This window comes from Cynocephalus volans, chromosome 8, assembly GCF_027409185.1.
Source record: "Cynocephalus volans isolate mCynVol1 chromosome 8, mCynVol1.pri, whole genome shotgun sequence".
Classification (NCBI taxonomy): Eukaryota; Metazoa; Chordata; class Mammalia; order Dermoptera; family Cynocephalidae; genus Cynocephalus; species Cynocephalus volans.
Window position 1 is genome coordinate 28,650,654 of NC_084467.1, and position 14,268 is coordinate 28,664,921.

The window sequence follows — 14,268 nt, forward strand, 5'->3', positions numbered from 1 at the left end:
TATTTTACATATTACCTTTTAATCACATTTTATATAATTGTAATCTTGATGCATATAGGATTTTGTATTGTTATTTTCATTAACTGTCACACAACGAACAGTTATCCTTTTCAAGACTGAAATCATACGGTCATAATAATTGTGGTAAACAATTATTGAATATCTACTGCCTGCTTGACATTGTGTTAGGCATTGGAGCTACAAAGATAAATTACTGTCTTTCTTCATACTTTTGAGACGTCCATGTTTAGTGAGAGCAGGAGGAGGACGAGAAAGAGGAAGGCTATGTCAACAAAGGAGAGTAGCAAAGTGTTGCACATGCACCACAGCAAGTGCAGGAAGGGACACAGGGGAAGGAATGTCAGGAAGTTGTCGTGAAGACAGGAAACCGTGAGCTGAATTTTGAAATACAAGTAGGTTTCACCAGATGGAAGAAATATTGAGGTTTTGGGGGTAATAAACCATATCCTCTTCCCTGCACCAGTTCAGAACCAACTGAAAAATAGATATCATATAGTTGGATGAAAAGGAAGATATTGGCTTTATTGTTGATAAGATTTAGAAAAGAGGACATGCTTAGAAGTGAGGGCAAATGAGAGTGCTACCAGTCCTCTGTATTTAACATGCTTCCTACATATTCAAAGTAAGCACAGTACAACCTTGTCTTTATACCAAGGGAAAGACCCTACTTCTCTAAGCTTACTGATTAAGCACTTTGGAATAAAACTGAAATTCTAAAAATCTCACTTAGGGCTGGCTGGTTAGTTCAGATGGTTAGAGTGCCGCGTCATAACACTAAGGTCAAGGGTTTGGATCCCTGTACTGACCAGCCATGCACAAAAAATAAAAGTATCAAAAATATAAAATAATTAGGGATAAGTTTGAAAAAAAAAAGATGTGTAAGATCTGTACATTGAAAACCAGAAAACATTGTTGAGAGAAATTAAAGGCAATCTGCATAGATGGAGAAATACACTATGTCCATGGATCAGAAGACTTAATACTGTTAAGTTGTTATTTGTCTCTAAATTTATCTATAGATCTAACAAAATCCTAATCAAAACCCATCTGGTTGTTTTGGTAGAAATTTACAGCTGATTCTAGAATTTATATGGAAAAGTTAAGGACCCAGAAGAGCCAGAAAAAAAAAAAAAAAAAAAAAACTTTGAAAAGAAAAACATAATTGAATAACGTATACTACCTGTGGAAGACAGATTCTAAGATGGGGCCATGATTCCCATCTCTTTCCAAGTTGATTCTCCGGATGAGAAACCAGCCCTGGCCTATATATACACCTTGACTGCAGCTTGTGAAACGCTAAAGCAGAGGATCTAGCTAAGCCATGCCTAGATGCTTGACCCATGGAGACTGTGAAATAATACATGTGTGTTATTTTAAGAATCTGAATTTGTGGTAATTTGTTGTGTAGCAATAGGTAACTAATACACTACCTGATCTCAAGACTTATTATACAGCTACAGAAATCAAGGCAGTGTGATATTGGCATAAAGAAATACAAATATATGGAACAGAATAGAGAGTCCAGAAATAGGCTCATACATACATAGCCAACTGATTTTCAACACAAGTGCCAGGGCAATTTAATGGGGGCTGTCTTAGTCTGTTTTGTGCTTCTATAACAGAATATCTGACACTGGGTAATCTACAAAAAACAGAGATTTGTTTCTTATAGTTCTGGAGGCTGGGAAGTCCAAGGTTGAGGGGCCCATGTCTGGTGTGGGCCTTCTTGCTGCATCATCTGATGGTGGAAGGCAGAAGGGCTAGAGAGCACAAGTGTACATGAGATGGTGGGGGAGGAGAGGGAGGGAATAAGAGAGGGAGATACTGAATTCAAGTGCTTTTATAATCAGCATTAATCAATTCATGAAGGTTGAACCCTCATGACATAAACATCTCCCATTAGGTCCCACCTCCCAATACATTGGGGCACACATTTAAATTATATCAGGTGCTGGCCAGTTAGCTCAATTGGTTAGAGCATGGTGCTGATAACACCAAGGTCCAGGGTTTGATCCCTGTATGCTCTAGCTGCCAAAAACAAAAAACAACCCCCCCCCCCAACAAACAAAAACTATAGCAGAATGAATCTTTTCAACAAATGATGCTGGAACAATTGGATGGCCAAGTCAAAAAAAAAAGAAAGTTGACCCTCATCTCTTACTATAAACAAAAATTAGCTCAAAATGGATCATAGACCTAAATGTAAAAGCCAAAACTATAAAACTTCTAGAAGAAAACATGGAAAAAAGTCTTAGTGACCTTGGGTTTGTCAAAGATTTAAAAAAACATAACACAAAAGAATCAACTACAAAAGAGAAATATCAATAAATTGGATCTCATCAAAATTAAAAAATATTTTTTTGTTCTCCATAAGACCTATTATGATATGAAAAGGCAAGACTAAACCTGAAAGAAAATATTTGCAAAGCTTATATCTGACAAAGGACTTGTACCTAGAACATATAAAGAACTATTACAACTTAATAAAACAAATAACCCAATTTCTTTCTTTCTTTTTTGGTGGCTGGCTGGTACCAGGACAAATAACCCAATTTAAAAATGGGTAAAAACTTTGAACAGATACTTCACTTAAGAAAATATACAAATAGCAAATAGGCACTTGAAAAGATTCTCAGCATAATATGACATTAGAAAAACATAAGTTATAACCAAAATGACACTACTACACTCCCACTGGAAGGACTACGGAAAAAGATTGAGCTTACAAAGTGTTCGGGACGATGAGGAACAGCTGGAATCTCATACACGTCTGGTGGGAATGTAAAAGGATGCAATCACTTTGGAAAACAGTTTGGCTGCTTCTTAAAAAGTTTTTAAAGTTCTTGAAAAGTCATGCACCTACAGTAAGACCCAGCCAAAACTCATCAGATAGCACTCTTTAAATGTGTGCAGTTTATTGAATGTCACTGATACCTCAATAGAATGTGTGTGTGCATGTGTGCGTGCATGCGTGCGTGCGTGTGTGTTTAAGAATGCAAGCTTTCTGTAGACCTTCCTCTCTGAAATTAGGGATGGAGGGAGGATCTAGGATGCGCATGCTCAGTTCTTCTTCCAGGTTCACCAATCAGATGCCTGTTGCGCGACCTTGCGTGGCCGGAGCCAACCGCAGGCCTGTGAGAGGCCGCGGTGGGAGGAAAGCCCACCAAGCGCGAGGCCCTCACGTGGTTCGGGAGCCTTTTCTCTGAGGGCGCAGGGGAGCGACTGGAGAACTACATTCAGGCAAGTAATTTAACCTGGTGTTCACTGTGAAACAGCATTTTGAAGCTGGGTGGAAAATGGGCTCGAGAGGGTGGCGAGCGACCGGTTGGCGGGCTGTGGCAATATACGTAATGTATATATCTTTTTCCGTCAGTCTTTCCATTCGGCCGTGCACTCTGGAGGGAAGGGACTATTTTCTGGTTAACAGCATCCTTTCTCTGCACGTCCTCCGCCGCCCAGGACTCGCGGCCACACATTTCTGTGGAAGGGATTAAGTAATCTTAGGTCACAGAGTTTGTAAGAGCCCAGATTCAGACCTACATCTTTCTGACGTCAATCCCGAGGACTTTTCTTCAAAGCATAATGAAAATCTAAAAATATTTGGTATTTATTTTAGGATTCATCAGTCTAATCCATCAGTGACGCTGCCAGCTCTAAAATGCCCGCCGTAAGTAATGGGAGAAATGATTTCTGAGGGTGTCTGGAGAGATATGTGTGTTTTCAAAAATGGCACAAGATCGATGCAACAAGTATTATTCACCCACTCTTCCAGGCACTGTGTTTGGCGCTGGCTGTATCATGTGAGGAGGGTGGACATTGTCCCTGCACTCAAATAAAACAGACAAGATAATAACAAGAAAGTGTGCTAAGTGCTCTGATAGAAGCTTTAAGGTCTGCTTTTTTCCTGAAGTTTTGAAATTTTACCATAATGGGCTCTGCGTGTGTGTGTGTTTTCTCTTTTTTTCCCTTAAATGTGCTGAGCACAGAACATCTTTCTCTCTAGAAATTCATGTCCTTTAGTTCTGAGAAAGCTTCTTTGTATTAGATAATTAATGATTTCTTCTCCATTTTTTTTTCTCTTCTTTCCTGAATTGGATCCTCTATTGGTGAGATGTGGAACCTAATGAATGGCTCCTCTCTGTTCTATTTTCCATCTTTATCTTTTTGTTTTACTTTCTGGGTCAATTTGAGGAAATTAAATTTATCTTTCATCTCATCTATGAATTTCAAATTTTTGCTGTTTTATTATTAACTAATATTTAATATAATATTAAATATTTAAATTGTTCCTATTATTACAGTCTCTTGTTTAATGAATGCAGTATCTTTTATCTTTTTGAGAAGATAAAATGCAATTTGGTGGGGAAGTTTTGTTGCATCCTCTTTGAGTGGTCTCTGTTTCCTCTAAGTTGTGTTTACTGTTTGTTTTGTTCTCTGACTTTCATGTTGGAGATTTTCATCAAATAATAATAATAGCTAACATTTACTGGGCACTTACAGTGCTATGGGCAACGTTCTAAGCTCTATCAAATATTAACTTAATCCTCATAACAACTAATGCAGTAGGTGCTACTACCTCCACTTTATAATGCTGACACAGGGGAAATGAGAGCTTGAGTAATTTAACAAAAATCACACAGCTCTAAAGTGGTCAAGATATTAGCCAAAGTGGTCTTGGTCTAGGGCATATGTTCTTAACCAGTATTCTATGCTGCCTCATATTTAAGAATGAGATCTGGCTTCTGTTTAAAGATGGTGGATTACATATCCACATTTACTTCCATTTCCTCCATAATCTCACAAAACAATAATAAATGGATTTTTTTTTAACGCACAAACTCGTAAGGACATAAAGCAAAGGAGAAGAGAAAACAGGAACAAATTTTTGAAAGTTGGGAAGTCTGTGGACCAGCAGTAATTGACTTTACACATCTCAGAAAGCTAAATCCTAACATGACATGGGAGAAAGCCAAAAAACCAAACCAATTTTCCCTGCAGACCACCTCCTTTCTTTCTCTCAATCTCTTTCTGTCACTCATAGACATAGACACACACAAGTTAGTAATTGGAGGCACCAAGAAGCTCTCGATATGGTGATGAAGGTGGGGCTGAAAACAGGATAGGTTGAAAGAATGGTAAACTTCCAGTCCTCTCCAGCTTCACAACAGTCAGACGATTACCCATTTTGTTATATCCAACATGTTAGAAGATTGAAGGTTTATTCTCCAGAGAGGATAAAACAGTCTTAGTGTGGGGATGTTAAGTATAATTGAGATCAGGCGTACTGCACTGAAAATAGGCATTAAATGAATGTTTGCTTACCAAGTTTTGAGGCACTGTTCTAAGCACTTTATATGAATTAAGCAATTAATTCACCCTACAGCCCTATGGCGGTGGTATTATTTTTTACCCAATTTACAGATGAGAAAACTGAGGTACAGAGAGACTAAATTAGTACCTAAGGTCATACAGATAGTTACAAAATAATATTTAAAACAGATGTATAGGGGCTGGCAGGTTAGTTCAGTAGGTTAGAGAATGGTGCTGATAACACCACAGTCCAGGGTTCGATCCCTATACTAGCCAGCTGCCAAAACAAATAAAAAACCACATATGTGTGTTATAAAGAAGAATGATGTAACAACACCTACAATCCACTGTTCAGTTTACCCCCTAAAAGAAAAAGAGAGAATGTTTACTTTTTCCTTTGTTTTGTCTTTGTACCTTTATCTTTTACAGTATTCTGTGTGTGCCTTCATAATCCAGTCCCATTCTTTCCGCTCCTGGATGTAAGTGACATGTAAATAATTTGAGTTTACCATTCCCTTGCTTGTCTGTATTGCTTAATACATGTTTGTATCCTTAACCCATATATAGTTTACTTTTGTATATTTGTAAATTTTTTATAATTATAATCATACTATAAACATTCTTCTACAACTTTTTTTTTTTGTCACTCAATATCATGTTTCTGAGATTTATGTTCTCACAATTTATTAATCTGTTCTATTATGGATGGATTTAGTATTTTCAATATTTTGTAAACAGTGCTGCTTTAAACATTCTTGTGCATATCTCCTGTTGGCAAAAGAAGTTTCTCTGTATTGGAATTGCTAGGTTATAGGGAATGCACATCTTCAACTTTACAGAAGAATGTATTGGTTATACCAATTTACACTCTCACCAGCAGTATCTAAGAGTTCTTATTACTCTATGACCTTAATGTTTGCCTAATTTGGTGGGTTAAATTGATGTCTCCTTGTGGTCTTACTTTGTATTTTCCTCATAAATAATAACATTAAACTTTTTTTTTAATCTGGTTTTTCACCCTTCATGTTTCCTGTTCTGTGACTTGTGCCTTTTTAAAAATATATAATTGTTTTTCTATTGATTTGAAGTTCTTAATATATATTGGATACTTATATTTGATGGTTATTTGTATTACAAATATTTGTTCCCAGTTTTTGCCTTGTCTTCACTTTATTTATTGTCTTTTGATGAACTTCCTAATTTTAATCATTATATTAAGTCTTTTTTCAATGGTTAGTATGTTTTTGTGCTTAAGAAATTGTTCCCCATCTAAAATCTCTCATATATTTTTTATTTTTCTTTTTTTTTTTTTTTTTTTTGTCTTTTTCCTGACCGGCACTCAGCCAGTGAGTGCACCAGCCAGTCCTATATAGGATCCGAACCTGCGGCGGGAGCGTCGCTGCGCTCCCAGCGCCGCACTCTCCCGAGTGCACCACGGGCTCGGCCCTTCTCATATATTTTTCTACACATTTTTCAAGACTTGCCTTTTACAGGAGTTGATTTTTGTGTATGAGGTGAGGAAGGACTGCAATTTAATTTTTTTCCACATTGATAACCGGTTGTCCCATTTCCATTACTGATTAGTCTATCCTTTGCCTCGTGGTCTGCAGTGCCACCTCTGTCATGCTAGTATTGTTTCCATACATGCATGGGTCTGTTTCCTGGTTCTGTATTCTGTTACATAACTAATTTATCTAACCCTAGCCACCACCCCACTGTCTTAATTACCATAGTTGTATAATAAAACTTGATATCTGGTGGACAAATTCCTCCACCTCATTCTTTTTCTTCATAAGTGTCTTTGCTATTCTTTGGGCCTTTGTTCATCTATATAAATTTTAATTAAGGTTGGCAAGTTATATGCATACAAACTCACACAAACCTGATAGAACCTTTATTATAACTGCACTGAATCTGTAGATGAATATGAGAATATGGTAATGAGACTTCATATCTAGGAGCAGAATTTTTCTCTTCATTTATTTAGGTCTTTAATGATTTTTAATAAAAATTTTGAACTTTTTTTATACAGGTCTTGCACACCTTTTGTTAAATTTATTCCTCATGCCTTATTTCCATTGCTATTGTCAATTATCTTTTTAATGCAATGGATTTTTAAAAATATTAATCTCATATTCATCAGTCTTGCTGTATTCTCTTATTTCATATATAATAATTTGTCTATAGGTTATTTGGGGTTTTCTTTGTAGACAATCATATCATCAGTGAATATTAACAATTTTATTTCTTTCTTTCCAGTCTTCCAACTTCCTTTTTTCTGGCTCCACTGTGTTGGTTGAACCTCCTGTACATGCTGAAAGAGGTAAGGACCTATTTGTTTTGTTCTTGATTTTAAAGAGAGTACTTCTGATGTTTTATTATTAAGAATAAAGTTTGTATTTTGTTATTGTTAAATTTTTTTGTTGTTATTGAATCATATTTGATTATATATATTTTGGGGGTTCAACGTTGACATGTTGAGCAAATCAATATTAATAGCATATATACTGTTACAAATCTTACTTATTCTTTATGCCCCTTGTCCAATCTCTCCCTATCCCCCCTCCCTCCCCCTCCCACCTCTAATAACCCTAAATTTCTTCTCTCCTTCTGAAAGAGTAATGGTTACTCTGTTGAATTGTTGCCTAGATGATCTGTACAATGCTGAGAGGTGTGTTCAGGTCCCCCAATATTATCGTAGAGCAGATGCTTCTTCTGTCACTCTGGAATACACTTTGTGGAGAGAGACATCCTCTTCTTTTCTTTGGTCTCTGCTGGTGACTCTCCTTGTGTCAATGCACTCCAGTGGCTGGCTGACCATCTGTGTGGTGGTTGTGGTGTCTAGCTACTTTCGTGGTAGCTGTGGTTATTGTGGTGGCTGTGCTGGGCCACCCACATGGAGGTGATGTTTTGGCATGCTTCTTGGTGCTGGCAGTGTGCCTGGTTGTGGGGGGGTCTGGTCCCTGGATCCATGCCTCAGGACCCCAGGTGGACCCCAAGGCCCTGGTGGTGTGCCTGGTTGTGGGAGGGTGGTCTGGTCCCTGGCTCCATGCCTCAGGTCTGTTATTGTTAAATTTGGATGATGGATATAGGGAAGTTCATTATGCCAATCACTCTAATTTTGTATATGTTTGAATATTTTCACAATATGATATTAATTTTAAAAGTATTTGCTATAAGGTTTTGGTAGATAGCTTTTAACAGTTTGAGAAACTCTCTTTTTCCTGGTTTGCTAAGAGGTTTTTATTTATTTTTTAAATCATGAATAGGTGTTGAATTTTATTAAGTGATTTTTCTGCATATAAAAGATGGTCATATTGTTTTTCTCCTTTAACCTGACATTTACAGATTTTCTAATGTTAAACCACCTTTGTATTCTCGGGTAAGTCCAATTTGGTCATTATATATATATTTTTTTTCCTTAAATTTATTTTTAGTACAGCACTAGATTTGGTTTCCTACTATTTTGTTTAGTATTTTTACATCCTTATGTATGAGTGAGACTGGCCTATATTACTTTCTTGTAAAATCCTTGTTGGTTTTGGTATCAGGATTATATTGACTTGGGGAGTATTTCATCTTTCTATTCTCTGGAAAAATTTGTATAAGATTGAAATGATGATCTCTTATTCCATGAACATTTGGCAGAATTCACCTGGAACATTTGAACTAATTTTTTTGGTGGGAAGATTTTTATTTTTATTTTTTATTTATTTATTTTTTTCGTGACCGGCACTCAGCCAGTGAGTGCACTGGTCATTCCTATATAGGATCCGAACCCGCGGCGGGAGCGTTGCCGCGCTCCCAGCGCAGCACTCTACCGAGTGCGCCACGGGCTCGGCCCTGGTGGGAAGATTTTTAACTACTGGCTTAATTTCTTTAATCATCCTAGAGGTATTTTAGCTAATGGTTTGAAAGTTCTGTTTCTATTATTTTCTATTTTTTTTTTTAGTATTTTTTTCCTGAAGTTTTACCATATGTACTTACCAAAGTCTAAAGTGAATCAATCCTTTATTCTTGTCCTAAATAGTACAAGGATCTTTACAACACTTTAACTCTGATCACCCCACCTCCCAACTTAACATGGTATTCACCAATATTTTAGTTCCTTCCTATTAGAAAAATACCTCCACCCTTCTTAGCCACTCATATCGTATAGTCACCATCTGTATCGTCTTATTCTGTCTCACAGCAATCTATTGTTTTATCTTGAAATATATTTTATTTTTTTACTTGTTTACTGTCTGTGTTCCCTGCGCTAGGGGGACTGTAGTCTTCATTAGGGCAAGGTACATATCTGCTTTGTTCAATAACTTGTAGGCATTTAGTAAATGTTTGTTGAATGAATGAACGAATATTTGTATTTTAGAAAGATCACCCTTGATGCAATTGGAGAATAGATGTGATGGTGCAAGACTAGAGGTAGAGAGTAAAGAGGCTGTCTCACTCATCTAGGCAAAAGTTAGTGGTGACCTGGATTTGGATAATAGCACTAGGGATATAGAAAAGTACAGTAGTTCCTCACTATCTGCAGGGTATTGGTTCCAGGGTCACCACAGATACCAAAATCCACAAATGCTCATCTAATATAAAATGGTGTAGTATTTGCATATAACCTATAAACATCCTTGTGTATACTTTTTTTTTTTTTTTTTTTTGTGGCTGACCCGAGCAGGGATGGAACCCTGGACCTTGGTGTTATCAGCACCATGCTGTAACCAACTGAGCTAATCAGCCAGCTTTTCTTGCATGTACTTTAAATCACTTTTAGATTACTTCTAATACCTAACACAATTTAATCGCTATGTGTTTTTAGTCTCAGGAAATGGCACCAACAACCTCCTACTTGCTTAAGCCAGATACCTATTAGGGGGTGGCTCCTAGAGCCCAGCCTAGGAAGGAGTAGGGATATAAGTACCAGTCCTTTAAAGGGTATGATTAATTTACCATCTTCTTCATTTTATATTTTTATTTACAACTCTGGAAAGATTAAAGGAACATAAAGCCATGTGAATGGATGAGATGATATAGAAAGAAAAGGACCAGGAACAGAACAGAGGGCCATGGGAATTATCATGTGTTTACCACCTAAAAGTGGTTATCTCTGTGCTTGGTCTTTGCCATTCATTAATTAATTTAATCTTCCCACAACCCTATGAGATTTTTACAGATGAGGAAATTATACTTCATGGTAGGACTATAGCTTGCTCAAGGTCATATGTCTGCTTGTGGTAGAACTGAGATTTCACCCATGTTTGTTTGATTCTAAGTGTTTTGGTATGTAACTGGGTGGAATTATAAGTCAGAGAGCAGAAATATTGTTATGGCTGTCAATAAATATTGCCAAATTGCTTTTTAAAGTATCATACTGGTATAAAAGGCCAATTCAGTAGTTCCATCACAATATCTTGATCATTGAATATGTAATAAAAAAGTTTAAATTAATGGATATACAATTATTATTCTTCTATATTGACTTTCTTATGAGTGAATGATAATTATATAGTCCTTCTTGTGTGGACTGTCCTTTTCCTTTACCCATTGATACACTGAGGCCATGTTTATTGTAAATATTTTTCTATTTAGCCCCTTTCATGGATTAGTGGAGATGAAGGAAGATAAGAGAAATTAATTCTATCCCTATCTTTTCCACTAATCAGCAGCTTGGTAACATCCACACCAGTAGATTCTGGATTGAAAGTTGCTAGTTTACATTCTCTGAGGGGTCAAGATAGGATGTCCCCGGTTGACTACCATCTTTGGAGTTCATTTGGTATAATAGATCTACATCTATCTGTTTCAGGGAGAACAATTTTGCTGGTCATTCCTGACCCTAAAGTTCAATTTCCTGGAGTTAGTGTTCCTAGACTTGAATGTTCCTAAGATTCTCTGACCTACTCAGGGGCAGCCTGTTCAATGTTTCCCTGCTCTCCTGTTCTGCCAGGCCAAGGTTATGGTTTTGGGACTTCTATGTGTGCTCAGAAAATGCAGGAAAATAGGCTTGATCTGAACTGTGAATCTGCCTTGGGTGTCAGAACCAGGGACAGCTCCTTCTGTTTCCTTTGCTGCCCTTCCCCTGGCTTGAGCTACAGAGAGAACAGGGAGATTTGGTCATGGTGTACTTCTCTAGCCTCTTTTCTTACTGCTTCTTGCTTCCATCGTTATGCTAGAATATCACTACTGATAGTTCCTGGCATATATGCTATTTCTCACCTTCATACCCTCTGCTAATGCTGCTTAGTAACCTTTCTCCCATCCCTCCTTTGTCTGGCTAATTCCTGCTCATCCTCCCAGGCCTGTTTAAGCAGGTATCTCTTCTAGAAAACCTACCTTGATTACCCCAGAGTAGATTAGACATACCTCCTCTTAGTTCCCATGTCACCCATGTGCCTCTGTCATTACTTCAAAGCTGCAATGAAATGATCTGTGCTGTCCATACAGTAGCCACTAACCACATGTATTAAAGCACTTGAAATGTGGCTACTCTGAATTGAGATGTGTTATAAGAGTAAAGTACACACTGAATTTCACAGACTTATATTAAAAAGAATGGAAAATATTAATAATTTTTTATATTGATGACATTGAAATGATATTTTGGGTTAAATAAAATATATTATGAAAATTAATTTCATTTGTTCCTTTTTTACTTTTTATAATGTGGCTAATAGAAATTCTAAGATTACATATGTACCTCACATGATACTTCTTTTGGACAGCACTGATTTATGTATTTGTCTCTTCTTAGGGGTAGGGACTGGCTCAAATCCATCCTTGTATCTTTGTATTTCTAGAGCATAATACATGGGTATGGGTGGGGATACCTGATGCTTGTCCTCAGAACTTGGGGCTGGAGGAGCAAGCAACCATAACCAACAAACATTATTACAAGGGTACTTCAAAAAATGCATGGGAAAATGGAATAAAAAGATAATATGAATCTTTTTGTGAATTTTTTGAAGACCCCTTGAATTTGTTTTTTCCATTCTGGAACTTGGCCTCTCTCTCTACTTAGGTTTTTTTGTATGTCTGCATATTCGTTCTTGTTGGTTTCTCTTATAGATCACAAACTTCTCATAAAGTTTATTTTTAAGTACTTTGGATATTTTATAATTTTGGTTTCTGTTAGTTATTACTGGTACCAGCAATGAATGCTACATATTTTTGATTATTTTCTTGAATCTTTCCACTTACTTAGTCTATTATTTATACGATGTTAATTTCTTTGTTCCTAGGCTGTTTTTTAAAATATTAAATAGAGGAAAATATAGATGGGGATGCAAAATTTTTCAGGCCATTTTTATTGTTTTAGCTCCAGGAAATTTTGAGTGTAGAGAAGTGGTTAAGTTGTTGGGGTTTTTTTGTTTTATTTTTTGTTTTGTTTTGTTTTTTGGCAACTGGCTGTAGAGAAGTTGTGTAGATAGAGGGCTCTGGCCCACACAGCAGAGGCCCTTAGGTGTTAGTTAGCTATGAACTGAGATGCAAAGATTGAACTGGAAACAGAAGGAACCAATAGATTTCTGGGAACCTACATCAAGAGTTATTGAAAGAAGTTTGTCAGCATAAAAAAGCAAGATGCTGGGCCGGCCCGTGGCTCACTCGGGAGAGTGCGGTGCTGATAACACCAAGGCCGCGGGTTCGGATCCCATATACGGATGGCCGGTTCGCTCACTGGCTGAGTGTGGTGCTGACAACACCAAGTCAAGGGTTAAGACCCCCTAACCGGTCATCTTTTTTAAAAAAAAAAAAAAAAAAAAAAAAAGATGCTATCTGGATTTTCCTAATACTCTACCACTCTGCTTAGCTGAGAGTGAACTCTCTGGTGATGGGGCAGTCTGCAGAAAGAGGCTGAGAGGCTGGGGCCAGGCTTGACTCCACTAGCCACTTTGGATATGGGTCAGAATAGTAACCAGTGCCTTTTCACAAAGTTAAGTACGAGGCTGAGTATTCAGAACAGGGGATTCAAACTTTTCTTATGGAATGCTGAGCTCTCAGCTCAGTTACACCAGGACAAAGTTCTTGCTCTTTCTGAGAATTTTTTGTTGTTGTTGCCATCTGTTTGATTCAGGTAAACTCAAATTTACTGATCATTCTAGGCACAACTTGTGCCAGGCCCTAAAGGGGAACAGAAATGTACCTGATATGGTCCCTGTGTTTAAAGAACTTAGAATATAGTATGAGATGCCCATGTCTGGGTTTAAAAAAATGTGTGTGTGTGTGTGTGTGTGTGTGTGTGTGTGGTGTGAAAGGCAGATAATGATTATGATAGCAGTTAATGCTTTGCTTGCATTCTTTTAGGCATTGTTCTAAAGTCTTTTGATGTGTTACTACATTTACTCTTCACAACAGCCCAATGAAGGAGGTGCTATTATCACTGCCATACAGAGGAGGAAATTGAGACCCAGAGGAATTAAATAATTTGCCCAGTGTTATACAGCTAATAAAGACAGGGCCAGGATTGAAACCAGGACAATCTGGCTCTAGAGTCTTTGTTCTTAACCACTCCCTTATACTGTAGAGGAGTAGTTCTCAAAGTGTGGTCCCCAGATCAGCAGCATCACCCTTACCTAGAAACTTGTTAGAAATGCACATTCTTGGTCCTCTCCTAAGACCTACTGAACCACAAACTCTGGAGGCAGGGCTCAGCAATCAGTGTTTTAACAAACCCTTCACGTATGTGATTCTGATGGCTGCTGTTCGGAAACCTGTGCTAGAAAGAGGCTAGGCATGCTATGATGAATTTCAGAAATTAATGGGTAAGGACTAGGTATGGTTCATCTCTTAAGTTCCCAGCCCCTCTGAATGCATCTAGTGTAAAGCAGGCTTCAAAAATACATATGAATGAATATATGGGAGAGGGATGTTTGAGCTGGGCCTCTTACACATATCACTGCAGCAGACTGAATGGGAGGGATGTTCCCAGAAACTGTGAAACTA